Source organism: Scyliorhinus torazame, chromosome 7, assembly GCF_047496885.1.
Source record: "Scyliorhinus torazame isolate Kashiwa2021f chromosome 7, sScyTor2.1, whole genome shotgun sequence".
Lineage (NCBI taxonomy): Eukaryota > Metazoa > Chordata > Chondrichthyes > Carcharhiniformes > Scyliorhinidae > Scyliorhinus > Scyliorhinus torazame.
Genome location: NC_092713.1, coordinates 232,919,840 through 232,933,638, shown reverse-complemented (window position 1 = coordinate 232,933,638; position 13,799 = coordinate 232,919,840). Strand labels below are relative to the sequence as shown.

The 13,799-nt window shown below is 49.9% G+C and overlaps 1 protein-coding gene across 8 annotated transcripts in view; it reads left to right on the top strand.

Annotated features, from left to right (window-relative positions):
* The window catches only part of LOC140427454 (probable E3 ubiquitin-protein ligase MID2), a 211,044-nt gene that overhangs the window by 43,762 nt on the left and 153,483 nt on the right, over positions 1 to 13,799 (top strand). The window contains exon 2 of one of the 8 annotated variants that reach the window (XM_072512973.1): positions 3,177 to 3,279. The exons of the other annotated variants lie outside the window; for them this stretch is intronic. The gene's annotated coding sequence lies outside the window, so the exon portion shown is untranslated. The remainder of the gene's footprint in view (positions 1 to 3,176; positions 3,280 to 13,799) is intronic. 8 annotated transcript variants of the gene reach the window in all.

The following is a 13,799-nucleotide window of genomic DNA, read 5'->3' as shown; positions in this document are numbered from 1 at the left end:
TGAGCGTTGTTCTCCTTCAGTAGTGCCGTGGCCTCTGCGTAGGTAGGCGCATCCTGGATGAGGGGAAAGACACCGTAGCTCAGCCGCGTGTACAGAATCTGGAGCTTCTGTGCTTCTGGGATTGGGTCTGTCGCAGATCCGATGTATGCTTCAAAGCAAGCTAGCCAATGCGCGAAGTCCTTTTTGGCATTGTCTGCTTGAGGATGCAGCTGCAGGTGATCTGGCTTGATGCGGAGATCCATCTTTGTAAAATATCTGTGTAATAAATTGATGCACTATCAATCACGACGAGACGAGAGTAGAGAGTAATCGAGGCTTTATTACGCAGAGATGTGTGGCCTCCTACAGCTGCTGCCGAAATGGCTGCAGTTCGGAGAGCACACGCATCTATACTCCGCCTACTGGGTGGAGCCAGCAGACAGGGATCTACCCCCGTACCTGTAGTACAGGGGCCTTACCGTAATACCCTCGTATGCAGTGCAGTATATACAATATAATACAACAGTGGTGACAACCACAGTCCAGGGAGACGATCACCTCTGGTGTTTTCTCCCCAGAGGGGGTCATTATTATGTTCAGGAGCCGCCTGATGTTCGCTGTGAGCTGCCTACCCTTGACAAAGCCGGTTTGGTCCTCTGCGACCACCTCTGGTACACAGCCCTCCAGCCTTTTGGCCAGGACCTTTGCGAGTATTTTCGCATCCACATTCAGCAGTGAAATGGGTCTGTATGATCCGCATTCCGTCAGTTCTTTATCTTTTTTGGGTATCAGTGAAATTGTGCTCTGCGCTAGCATGGGGGGCAGGGAGCCCCTTGCCAGTGAGTCCGCGAACATGTTCCTTAAGTGTGGGGCCAGGACTGGTGCAAATTTTTCGTAGAAGCCCGCCGGGAACCTGTCGGGTCCCGGTGTCTTCCCCGCCTGCATGGAGCTGATGCTCTCCATGATTTCTCCCAGGTCTATTGGTGCTTCCAGCTCCTCCCTTCTGTCTTCCCCCACAACTGGTAGTTCCAGTCCGTCTAGGAACTGTTTCATTCCCGCATCCCCGTCGGGGGGCTCGGAGGCGTACAGTCCCAGGTAGAAGGTCTCAAATACCCGATTGACCTCCTTTGGATCTGTTACCAGTCCGCCTCTGCTATCCTTTAACTGCGCTATTTCTCTTGTGGCTGCCTGCTTTCTCAGCTGGTGAGCCAATAGGCGGCCAGCCTTGTCTCCGTGTTCGTAGAAGGTCCCCCGTGACTAGCGGAGTTGGTACACTGCTTTCCTGGTGGATAGCAGGTTAAAGTCTATTTGCAGCTTCTTTCTCTCCACCAGCAGCTCTACGATCGGGGCCTCAGAGTATTTTCTGTCGACTTCCAGGATGGAGTCCACCAGTTGTTGCCTGGCCACCCTCTCTTCCCTATCTCTGCTTGCCTTGTGGGCTATAAACTCTCCTCTAATCGGTGTCACGTTGGCCCCCCGCCCGGTACTTGGCCTGCTCTGGTACTGTTTTACCTTCCTTTTCCTTGTCTCACCCTCCTGTCCGCCTTTCTCACCCTCATTCATCTTGCTTCGCTCCCCCCCCCCATTGCATTGAGAGATGGAACTAGCCCGGGAACGAGTCAGCACAGTCCCGCACAGTACATCAAACACGTGTGTACAGTTCGTGAACGTATTGTCTGTTTGCTCTTTGTTCCGATTCTTCCCTTCTTTTCCATCCCCGTCACTTTCACGATGGCCGTTGCGGCTGTCCCTCCCCCAGTTTGTTCGCTCTGACGAACTCCTCCGCTGCCGCTGGGGTGTTCAAAAACAGCTCCTTCCCCTTAAATGTTACCCAGAGTTTGGCCGGGAATAACATCCCAAAATACACATTACTTTTGTAGAGTGCTGATTTGGCCCTGTTGAATTCAGGCCTTCTTTAGGCCAGGTCCGCCCCAATATCCTGGTACATCCTTATGATCTTCGCTTCCCATGTGCTCGATTTCGCCTGCCGGGCCCATTTTAGGATTTTTTTCCCTGTCTTGGAACCTGTGCAGCTTCCCGATAATCGCTCCGGGGTGCTCCCCGGCTTTGGGCCTGGGTCGGAGCGACCTGTGCGCCCTGTCGATTTCTGGGGAGTTTGTTAATTTCTCACTTCCCACTAGCTTGCCCAGCATTTGGGTGACGGTAGCCTGTTGGGTCTCTGGCCACCATCCCCTCTGGGAGAGACCCATTCTGCTGTCTGGGCCTATTTTCTTGGTCCTCCACATTCCCGCTTAGGCTCCCCTGGGTCATTACCAGCCTTTTCAACTCGGTTTCCTGAGTTACCAACCTGTCACTCTGGTCCGTGGCGGCCCTCTCCAACTCCTGAATCGTTTTCTCCTGTGACTCCACCTTCCTTTCCAGGCCATCGATGGTTCGTTGCATTTTGTCCGTTGTCTCCTTCATCACTGTGTGGAGCTCCGTCCTGAGTGCCTCCATCATGGCGTTTATCTCCGTTTTTATCTCCTCCTTTATGGCATTTATTTCCATTTTCAGCACGCTTCTCCATTCCTCCCCGTGTGTGTGTGTGTGTGTGGGGGGGGTGAATGGTCGCCGTGTCCTGTTCCTGCGCCGCTGCTCGCTCGCCAGCTTTTCCGCTTCCTGGTTCGCCTGAACCTCCGCTCACCCCGTGGGGTCGTCTGCCTGCGTGGCCGCAGCCCCTGCTTTTTTCCTTCGCCTTTGCCGCTGCTTCTTCTTACCTCTCGCCGCCCCCCCCCCCCGATTTGTTATTATTTGCAGGCATATTTCAGTTATGTACCTTTCTCTTTGTTTCCTGGGTTTTGGTGCGAAAAAGAAATTCTTCCCCTCCCCGCCACCGCCCCCCCCCCCCCCAGGAAAGAAACCCCAAGGGTTTATTTCTCCTTTTAAAAACCTTTTTTGTTTTTTATAAAAAGGATTTTTTTTTTTTTTTAGAAATTTTTTTTTCAAAAAAAGTTTTAAAGATTTTCAGGAGAGGAACAAAAAAGGTTGAATAAAAAATTTATTATTTTGTTCTTGTCTTATCCCCTCCATGCTCCGATTTTCAGACAGTTTCTTATTGCGATCCCCACTCCTCCTCCACGTGCAGCACACCGAGACCAGTCTCATCTTTTTTTTTTGCTCTTCAGCTTTGGCATCTGGGCAGGGCGAGGGAGGCTGGGCCGATTTTGCGGGACTAATTGTTTTTTAAAACCCACCAGGAAAACCTCCAAAAAAAGCCGCGATTTTGTGGATCTGAGGGAGCCGCTCCGTTCGCAATCGCCACTGGAAGCCCCGGTTTTAAATTTTGACAATGCTTAACAAGTAACCTTCAATTTAACTCATATTAGCCAATAAGTTTATTAAAACAATATATATCTGATTCATGCATTATAAGAATATATATATATAGTTAAGAATGGCAAAGGTTTTCTAAATATCCTTTTATGTTGGTTTCTGGCTATCAAACAGCTATTACATACATACAAAGATTCTGCATCTTTCTGTCCACTTTCGGGGATGACATTTGGTATGATAAATATAAATTCTTATTTAGCTTTAAAAAAAATCACCACTAACAGCTATACAAATGATCTTTGATGCCTTCTCCTGCAATAGGAATTATTCTTATGTGAAATATGTTAGACTTTTAAAAGACATTTTGCTCAACTGGTATCATCTTTCAGGTGCACAGAATTTGTAGATGCCTCGGTGAAGATATCATCAAAGGCATCTTAGAAAGGCATTGGGCAGCGCGGTAGCACAAGTGGATAGCACTGTGGCTTCACAGCGCCAGGGTCACTGCCTGTGCGGAGTCTGCATGTTCTCCCCGTGTCTGCGTGGGTTTCCTCCGGGTGCTCCGGTTTCCTCCCACAGTCCAAAGACATACAGGTTAGGTGGATTCGCCGTGCTAAATTCCCCTTAGTAACCAAAAAGGTTAGAAAGCGTTATTGGGTTACGGGGAGACTGAGGGCTTAAGTAGGTCGGTGGAGACTCGATGGGCCGAATGGCCTCCTTCTGCACTGTATGTTCTATGTTCCTGAATTTAAATTAGTCAGATTTAGGAGATTCTTATTCACTTCTCTCTGGAAACAAGAAAATGGCATATGACCAAGGGCTAAACTGCATGCCACATTAACTCTTCCCATAGTGGAACAGAAAATTTACTTAAAGTAGGCAATGAAATGAATTCCTCATGATTGGCTCAACCCTCTTCCAGCTTCTTTTGAATGCATTCTGCATTTAATCCAATGTATTCAAAAGCATGTTTAATATTCAGGAAGCATTTGGTATGTTGCTGCAGATAGAAAAAGAACAAACATATTCCCTCTTCGAGAGTAGTGAACAATACACTGTGCTGTTTAAATGGAAGAGCAATTGGAATTGAGGCACCATGATGAGGCAATGGAAATTTCAGGTTCATTTTATCATTGGGACAAATAAAATGATCTTGTGTAAGTCTTCCACTTTTATTTATCATCTTACTCTTTTCCATGTCGATATTGCACATCATTAACCTCATTTACTTTCTCTTCATGATCATATCTATTCTGTTTCCTACTAATTTACGATAAAACTCATGACATTACTTTCTTCCATTCTTTTTCTGGACTGCTAGTCAGGTCCTCTGGGTCGCTTACACTACAGGCTGGATTTTGCCTGGGGCTTCTGTTGCAACCCCTGACAGGGACGGAACTTATATAACATCTGATTCCCTCCTACACCTTAAAGAGTATGAGCTATCGAGGTGACTAGGAGGCGGAGCTTCCTCCCAATTGAAGGAGCACCCCGCAGGATATAACTGAAAGCAGTTCAGTGAAGGGGAGTGGACAGGAGTGATTGTCTGAATCGTGTGGAATAAAGAGACTTGTACCCTGTCAGACTGGTCTCTTGTGGAATCTTTGCCTCCATCTTCAACATTGGTGACGAGGATCAAGTGGAACTGCCGTAAGCGGCAAATACTGCGAAGTCGGACTGTTTTTCATTGATCTCGGTCGGCTGTTCTCCAGCCGTCAGGCTGGCCCACATAGGTAAACTCGAACCTTTTGATCCCGACTCGGACAATTGGACCCAGTATGTCGAGAGACTTCAACTTTTTTTCGCATTAACGCCATCGTCAGTGACGAGCAACAGACTTTATATTGCAAAGGCTATGCGCCCTGACAATATCCTGGCAATAGTACTGAAGACTTGTGCTCCAGAACTTGCCGCACCCCTAGCCAAGCTGTTCCAGTATAGGTACAACACTGGCATCTACACGGCAATGTGGAAAATTGCCCATGTGGTCCTGTACACAAGCTCAGCCAATTACTGCCCGATCAGTCTACTCTCCATCATCAGCAAAGTGATGGAAGGAGTTATCTACACTGCTATCAAGTGGCACTTACTCGGCAATAACCTGCTCACGAACTATCAGTTTGGGTTCCGCCAGGGTCACTCAGCTCCCGACCTCGTTACAGCCTTGGTTAAAACATGGACAAAAGAGCTGAATGCTAGAGGTGAGGTGAGAGTGACTGCCCTTGACATTAAGGCAGCATTTGACTGGGTATGGCATCAAGGGGCCCTAGCTAAACTGGAGTCAATGGGAATCAGGAGGGAAACTCTCCGCTTGTTGGAGTCATACCTGGTACAAAGTAAGATGGTTGTCTTGGTTGGAGGTCAATTATTTCATTCCACGACATCACTGCGGAAGTTCGTCAGGGTCGTGTCCAAGGCCCAACCATCGTCAGCTGCTTCATGAATGACCTCTGTTCCATCATAAGGTCAGAAGAAGGGATGATTGATTCCTCCTGGTGCTCCGGTTTCCTCCCACAGTCCAAAGATGTGCAGGTTAGGTGGATTGGCCATGATAAATTGCCCTTAGTGTCCAAAATTGCCCTTGGTGTTGGGTGGAGGTGTTGGGTTTGGGTGGGGTGCTCTTTCCGGGAGCCGGTGCAGACTCGGGGGGCCGAATGGCCTCCTTCTGCACTATGGATTCAATGATAATCTATGATTAATCTAGGACAAAGGTTCGGCACAACATCGTGGGCCGAAGGGCCTGTTCTGTGCTGTATTTTCTATGTTCTATGTTCTATGACTGGACAATGTTCAGCACCATTTATGACTCCTCAGGTAATAAAGCGGTCCATGTTCAAATGCAGCAAGACCTGGACAATATCCAGGCTTGGGCTGACAAGTGGCAAGTTACATTCGTGCCACACAAGTGCCAGGCAACCACCCTCTCCTACAAGAAGGCATCTAACCACCGGCCCTTGACATTGAATGGCATTACCATTACTGAATCCCCTACAATCAACATCCTGGGGTTACCATTGATCAGAAACTGAACCGTACTAGGCACATTAATACTGTGACTGTCTGGGCAGGTCAAAGACTAGGAATTCTATGGCGAGTAACTCACCTCCTGACCCCCCAAAGCCTGTCCACCATCTACAAGGCACGGGTCAGGAGTATAATGGAATACACTCCACTTGCCTGGATGAATGCAGCTCCAGCAACTCAAGAAGCTCAACACCATCCAGGACAAAGCAGTCTGCTTGATTCCTACCCCTTCCACAAACATTCAAACCCTCCACCACCGACGAATAGTGGCAGCCATGTGTACCATCTACAGGATGGACTGCAGTAACTCACCAAGGTTCCTTTGACAACACCTTCCAAATCCACGACCACTCCCATCTCGAAGAGCAGCAGATACCTGGGAACCCCACCACCTGTGAGTTCCCCTCGAAGTCACTCACCACCCTGACTTGGAAAGGCTGCTCCTTCACTGTCACTGGTACAACATCCTGGAACTCCCTGCCAAACAGCAAAGAACCTTTACCTCAAGGACTGCAGCGGTTCAAGAAGGCAATTCACCACCACCTTCTGAAGGCCAACTAGGGATGGGCAATAAATGCTGGCCTAACCAGTGACACCCACATCCTGTAAATGAATAAAAATATTTACCGCATTGGCGGACCAACTTATGCACTAATCAGAAACTTGACTTACCCGGACGGATCGACCGGGTGGGCCATCACCTAAATCCGCAGCCCTGATTATGTTCCGACAGTGCCACTTCCATTCCGCCTCGCAGATGCTGGCAGAGTCCACTGGGAATATTTGGTGCGCTTGCGGGGAGTCCTGTCCCTGTGAGTTCAGAGCTGCCCTGGCTGAATCACTGCGGAACCACCTCGTTTGCGGACTTCAGGACCGGGAGACGCAGTGGAAGCTGCTAATGGAGACACCCCGACACTCAATAGGGCTGTCGACATAGCGCTCGCCCGGGAAAGCGCCAACCACGGGCTCCAAGAACTCCAGGGCCTGGGACATGAACATCGGGTGTCGTCATGACTGTCGGCTGATGAGCACCACAAGCGAGGTGCCGGGACCGTCCCAGGGGGGATGTCACCGCAGGCCCCATTACCACCACCGTGACTCACCCCGGAGCGGCTGTGGAGTTTTCCTTGACTCAGCATTCCCGGATGGTGGACACCACTATCGAGCGGGCCACCAAGGCCAGGGACGGGGTTCCGGGTGAGCACGTGAGGGCGCTGTTCCCCGGCCATGGACGGGTCGCCATTTCCCCCCAAGAGGCACACGCATTTCCTGGAGGACTTGGAAACTGATGAGCCAATCCTGCTGCTGCACTGTGTGACTGGCCCCAGAACGGCACCTATCCAGGTGACACTGCTGTTAAATGGACATCCCGCCGAGATGGAACTGGACACTGGAGTGGCAGTTTTGGTCAACAGTTTTTGCACATGGAAGGCCATCCGGACAGGTCTTCAGCCACTGGAGCTTCATGATATGGGGGCCCGAGTGACCACATATACCGGGAGTCCTAAGAAATTGCGGGCACCACCCACATGCCATAGAATATGGAGACCAGTCCGCGTGCCTCCCACTGAAGATAATCCACGGCGACAGGCCCAGCCTATTGGGGCACGATTGGCTGCGTCAACTACATTTGCTATGGCTACGTGTGTGCCAGATGTGCCCCTGTGGACCGGATGGAGTGCTGTCCAAATTCCCTTTGTTTTTTTCCAAAGACCTCGGGACCATTAAAGGAACAATGGCCACGATCAATGTGGAAGAAAGTGCCTAGTACCGGTATTCCCACACCCGCGCTGTGCTGTACACATTGCCTGCCAAGGTAGACAAGGAATTGGACCATTTGGAGCAGCTAGGGTTTATTCGCCCTGTCCACTATGCCAATTGGGCCGTGCCTGGAGTCCCCGTGTTGAAACCGGACGGGCCGTGGCGGCTCTGTGGGGACTCCAAAATGACCGTAAACTGGGTATCCACCTTGACCATTACCTGGTCCCTCCGGCTCAGTGGAGGAAAAACATTCACTCAGCTGAACATGAGCCACACATATTTCCAGCTGGTGCTCGAGCCAAGTTCCGGGAAATATGTGACAATTAGTACCCATTGGGATTGTCCGAGTATACACAGTTGCCGTTCGGAGTCTCCTCGGCTTGTGCGATATTTCAGAGGGTTATGGAGAATATATTCCGAGAGTTGCCAAGGGTGGGCGTCTACCTGGACGATGTTCTCATCACCGGGATCTCGCATCAGGAACACATGGAAAACCTAACCGAGGTCTTCGAGCAGTTTGCTCGGGTCGGGGTCCGCCTTCGGAGGGAGAAATGCGTTTTCCACGTGAGGTCTCATACCTCGGCTACTGAGTGGACAGCAGGAGCCTCCATCCAGTGGAGGACAAGGTGGAGGCAATTCGCCAGGCCCCCATCGTGACCAAATGGAGCCCCGCTCTTTCCTAGGCCTGAACTACTATGGGAAGTTCATACTCCGGATGGCCACGCTGTTCAGTCCACTCCACCACTACTGACGGGACAGAAGTGGGGCTCCCTGCACCAGAAGGCATTTCAAGTGGTGAAGCAGCGTCTCTCATCAGATGAATTGCTGACTTACTTCGACCCAGACAAACCCCTGCTCCTCACGTGCAATGCCTCACCATACAGCGTCGGGGCAGTCCTGGCATACCGCATGCCCGATTGCTCGGAGCGAACAAAAGCTTTTGCGTCCCGCACACTGGCGGACCCCGAGCGAAACTACGCCCAGATAGAGAAGGAAGGATTGGTAGTTGTGTTCGCGGTGAGGAAATTCTATCAATATATTTACGCATGAGGTTCACGGCATATGGGGTTATTCAAGGAAGATCGGGGGAGTCCACCATAGCACCTGCCCGGGTTCAGCGATGGGCTCTGCTTCTGTCTCCCTATGAGTATACGTGGGAGCATTACCCAGGCAGAATCCTGCACATGGGTGCATTGAGCCACCCGCACCTACCCACAAAGCACCCGCTGCAGCTGTGGAGGTGATAGCCACCTTCCATTTCATGGACACTTTGCCAATAACGGCAGCTCATATCCGAGAATGGACCCAGACTGACGCTGAGTTTTCAAAGGTCCGAGATATGGTCCAATAAGGGGCCTGGCATAGAGCGATACCAGACGGGCTGAGGGCCTATACCTCCAAGCTGCCAAAATGAGTGTCGAAGGTGGCGTCCTCATGCGGGGGATGCGGGCGGTCGTACCCGAATGGAGGCACGCACCCCTGTTGAAATACCTCCATAAAGGACCCGCTATCCCCGGGGTGACCAAAGTGAAGATGTTGGCACAAAGCCACATTTGATGGCCCAGACTGGGTGCTGAGATCGAGCGGGTGGCCCGCAATTACACCCCATGGCAGGAACACCAGAAGGCCTCCCCGGCGGCCCTGATGCACCCCTGGGAGTGGTCCTGTGTTACACATCGACTTTGCCGGCCTATTTCAGGGGACCACATTCCTTCTATTAGCGGAGGTCCACTCAAAATGGCATGAAGTAGACTGGGTCCCAACGTTGACCACATAAGCAACTGCGAGGTATTTTTTGCACACACTGACTGCTCGAGGATGTGGTGTCTGACAATGGTGCGGCATTTACAAGCTAGGAGTTTGCATTATTTATGGCTATGATTGTGGCATCAGGCATGTGCGGAAGGCTCTGTATCACCCGGTCGCAAACAGGCTAGCCGAACGAGCAGTTCAAACTGTGCCATGAGAAAGACAACCTTGTGGTCGTGGGAGACAAGGTTAGCACGGCTTCTCTTTAGTTACCATATAACGGCTCACGCCACAACTTGCATCGCACTGGCAGAGTTGCTCATGGTGCGCCTACTCCGGACACATCTCAGCCTTGTCCTCCCCGACGTCAGAGCTCGGGTTCGTCTGTGGCAGGACTGCTCAGAGACGGATTCTCACCGCCCCCCACAAGTGCGCACCTTCATCTCAAGTGATGCAGTTTGCGTGAGGAACTTTGAGATCGGACCCACATGGATCCCTGGGGTAGTCCTCCATGTGACGATTGGAAAAATGAATTGGGTACTCTAAATTTATTTATTTAAAAAAAGAATTAATATAGAACCGGCCAGCGACGATATGCCGGCACCGATTGTACCAGCAGCCTTGTTGGTTATGCCATGCCAGCTATGACGATCCTCGCGGAAGCGGCAGTCCCCGCTGAGCTAGACACCCCTGGACCTCTGCCCATAATCCAAATGGCCACGGGACCCTCCACCTGAGGACATGATCCCGACCTCCCATTTGCCAGGAGCGAGTGATGTGTTGGGTGTTCTGGATCACAAACAGGTCACCAACACTGGAAGTGGTGCAACTCTATTTTATTATGAGGTTAACTATACTAACATACTTGAACTGTGGGTAAATGCAATACCAGCTTTAACTGTTGACCTTTGCCTAGTCCTAACCAGGTGATGCACTCAGCACATGGTGAATGTCTGTGTTGCAGGCTGTGAGCTCTGTGCTCCGAGCTGGCTGCTGCTAGAATGAGCAGAAACTCTCCTGTCCCCTGTCTTTATAGTGCGTGTGCTCTCACTGGTGATTGGCTGCGGTGTTGTGTATGCTGATTGGTCCCACTGCATGTCCATCAGTGTGTGTGTGTGTGTCTGCACCATAATATACTGGTGTATATTATGACAGCGAGAACAACAGAGCAAGCTCCCCGCATATGGCCTCCTAATTGACTGCCTCCATGCTTGTTGCCAATTATGAGTGGTGGGCAAGCTCTTGAGGCTGCCAGTCTACCTATCGACATGGAGCCATTCTCTCTTGCTTGCATTGCAGTAAGAAACTGAAAAGGGTTCAAGTCAATATGTACCTATGGATGGAGGGGAATCCCCTCCAATAGTTTGGCATTAACCTTTCATGCAACCTTTTTGTGGCATGGAGCCGCTGGTTCTAATGGCACACCCCACAGCTTGCCGCAGCGTGAATGCCTCCATTGAACTGGCGGAATCCACACATGATAGGGGAACTGGTAGAATTCCAGTGAGGCAACTGAATCATCTGTTACAATTAGCTGAGAAGGGGTCAAGTAGCTCCCCTCTTCCCCTTCTGCTTATTTGACCGCAACAGATTTTTTTGTTCGAAAAGGATATACGTGCCAATTTAGTAAATATTTAACTGTTTACATGCTGTGATCATAAAAGAACCAATGAGACAGGTTTACTTGAGTTAACAAAGAAAGAGGTCAGCTTTATTCTACTTGAACTGAACTACGTACAGCAATAAAAATACAGTCCGACTTTGTGCACACACATACACTGAGAGTTCATAAACTCACAAATACAGAGTACAGGGTGGGGAAGGATAGGTTGACCACATTAAAGACCCTAAAAAGTAAAAGGAATATGCAGTCTGTAGTTTGGTAACTGGGCTGGCTTCAGGCTGAATTCAGTTGTCCCGGTTCTTCCAATTTACAGGTATAGGTGACTGATTTGGTTGCTCTTCTGAAGAGACAGTAGTGCTGGGTTCAATTATTTTATGAAGTATCAGTTTGCAATAAGGTCTCTCTGGATGGTCAAAGTCTGAAATCAGAGCTCAAAGCTTGTCAGGTGGGTTGGCGAGAAAGGGAGGCAGGAGGGGCCCAATCTGCATCTCAGTTACTTGCCCTCAGTTCTATTGAGAAAACATATAAAGGTTGGCTTGCCATGCGATCTTCCTTCTCTAACTGATCCAAATAAGATCATTGTTCATGTATTTCTAGGATTGTTCTGATGCGACCACATGTTCATTTCTAGGATTGTTTATGTCTACAAAGTGAACTTAGTCATGGTCCCAATGTCCAAGTGATTATTTTTAATGGTCCATCTCCAAATTTTGAATACCTCAGATTATTGCCTTAATGTCTTGCTGATGGGAGAGGGGATTTGGATTCTTCACATTGCCCAGGAGGTCATTGTCTTTGATATGTTTTGTAGACATGCTGTCTCCATTCTAATTGGAATATGGAATGTATAGTAAGGCAAATCTATACTTGCTACGATCTCAAGTTATGTTTAGACTGTTTTTAAAAAAAACTCTGTTTATAAAAGTTCTAGGCTTCTAGGCCAGTCGATTAAAAATCATTATTTGATATCTTTATGCGCATGTGGATAAGCACATCATAATGGCTTCCCTAATTGGGGCCACGATGATGTTAATTCACTGTCCGCCTCCTTGGAGAGGCCGGCTGACCTGTTTCATAGATTGCCATTGGGAAACTTTACTAATGAAAAGAATGCATTGGGGAACCATCCTAATGGACTCACCGTTCCTTTCAAGCTCCCCTTCTGACTCCAGCCTGACATCATGGCCCAGGTGCAGTTAGACCTATGCCTTCACTGGTAAATATATTGGCTTGCCTGTTATTTCCTTTGGATATCTAGATAACTCATCTTGTAATTATCTTAGCATTCAGCATGGTTAAGTTAGTACATTTTTGCACATGTTTATGACTGTAATTATCTCATTAGCTGCTTGTGGCACACTAAATAATCATATTGCAGGAAAATTGTGGTTTTCTGTTCATTTTAATTTGCTGCTAACAAAAGATTTTTTAAATGCTTTGGAATTACATGTTTAAGACTCATAGTCCTATAATTTAATTTATCAGTAATTAGCCTGAAAAGTACGGGGCGGGATTCTCCCATCGGGCGGCTAAGTGCCGATGCCGGCGTAAAAATGGGAGTGTTTTACTTCGACGTCGGTGCCCCTTCCGGGACCCCATTCTGTGGCCCACAGTGGGCTAGCACGGCACTGGAGTGGCCCACGCCTGCTCCAGCTGCCGATCCCGGCCTGAACCCAGCACTGCAGGGTCCGCGCGTGTGCAGCTGGCCCGGCGCTAACTAGCGCATGTGCAGTGGCCTTCTTCCCCGCGCCAGCCCCGTCACCAAATGGTGCAGGGCTACAGGAGCTGGCGCGGAGGGAAAGGAGGCAGAGAGGCCGGCCCGCCGATCGGTCGGCCCCGATTACGGGTCAGGCCCACTACGGAGGGCCCCCCCTGGGGTCGGACCCCCCACCCCCCCAGAGGCCGCCCCCGGACCCTTCAACGCCGAGGTTCCGCCGGCTCAGAGGATGTTAGAACGGGGCAAGGCGGACTCGGCTTTTTGATGATGGCGGCTCGGCCCATCTGGGCCGGAGAGAATCGGCACACCGGCCCATGCACTGCGGAGAATTGCGTCCGGCGTTGGGGTGGCATGGCGCTGTGCCGATTCTCCGACCCGGTGGGGGTCGGAGAACTCCGCCCACGGTTTTCCCATCTTTCAATCAAAGAGAGTGCTTTAACCCATTGTGATCATTGAATATATTTTATGAATGCAACTGACCCCACTGAATAATCTGTAAAGTTTTTGATTAAAATATCCACATGAAGTGGATGGGGAAGGGGATGGGAGCGGCGTGGAAAAAGACTAGAGATGGCGTCCTGTAGGGGAACCTGCCTGCAAGCATTAGCGACAGCGCCTTACCGTTCTCCCCGAAAAAGTACACCACAAGTCTGGTGGTGGCAACACATGGAA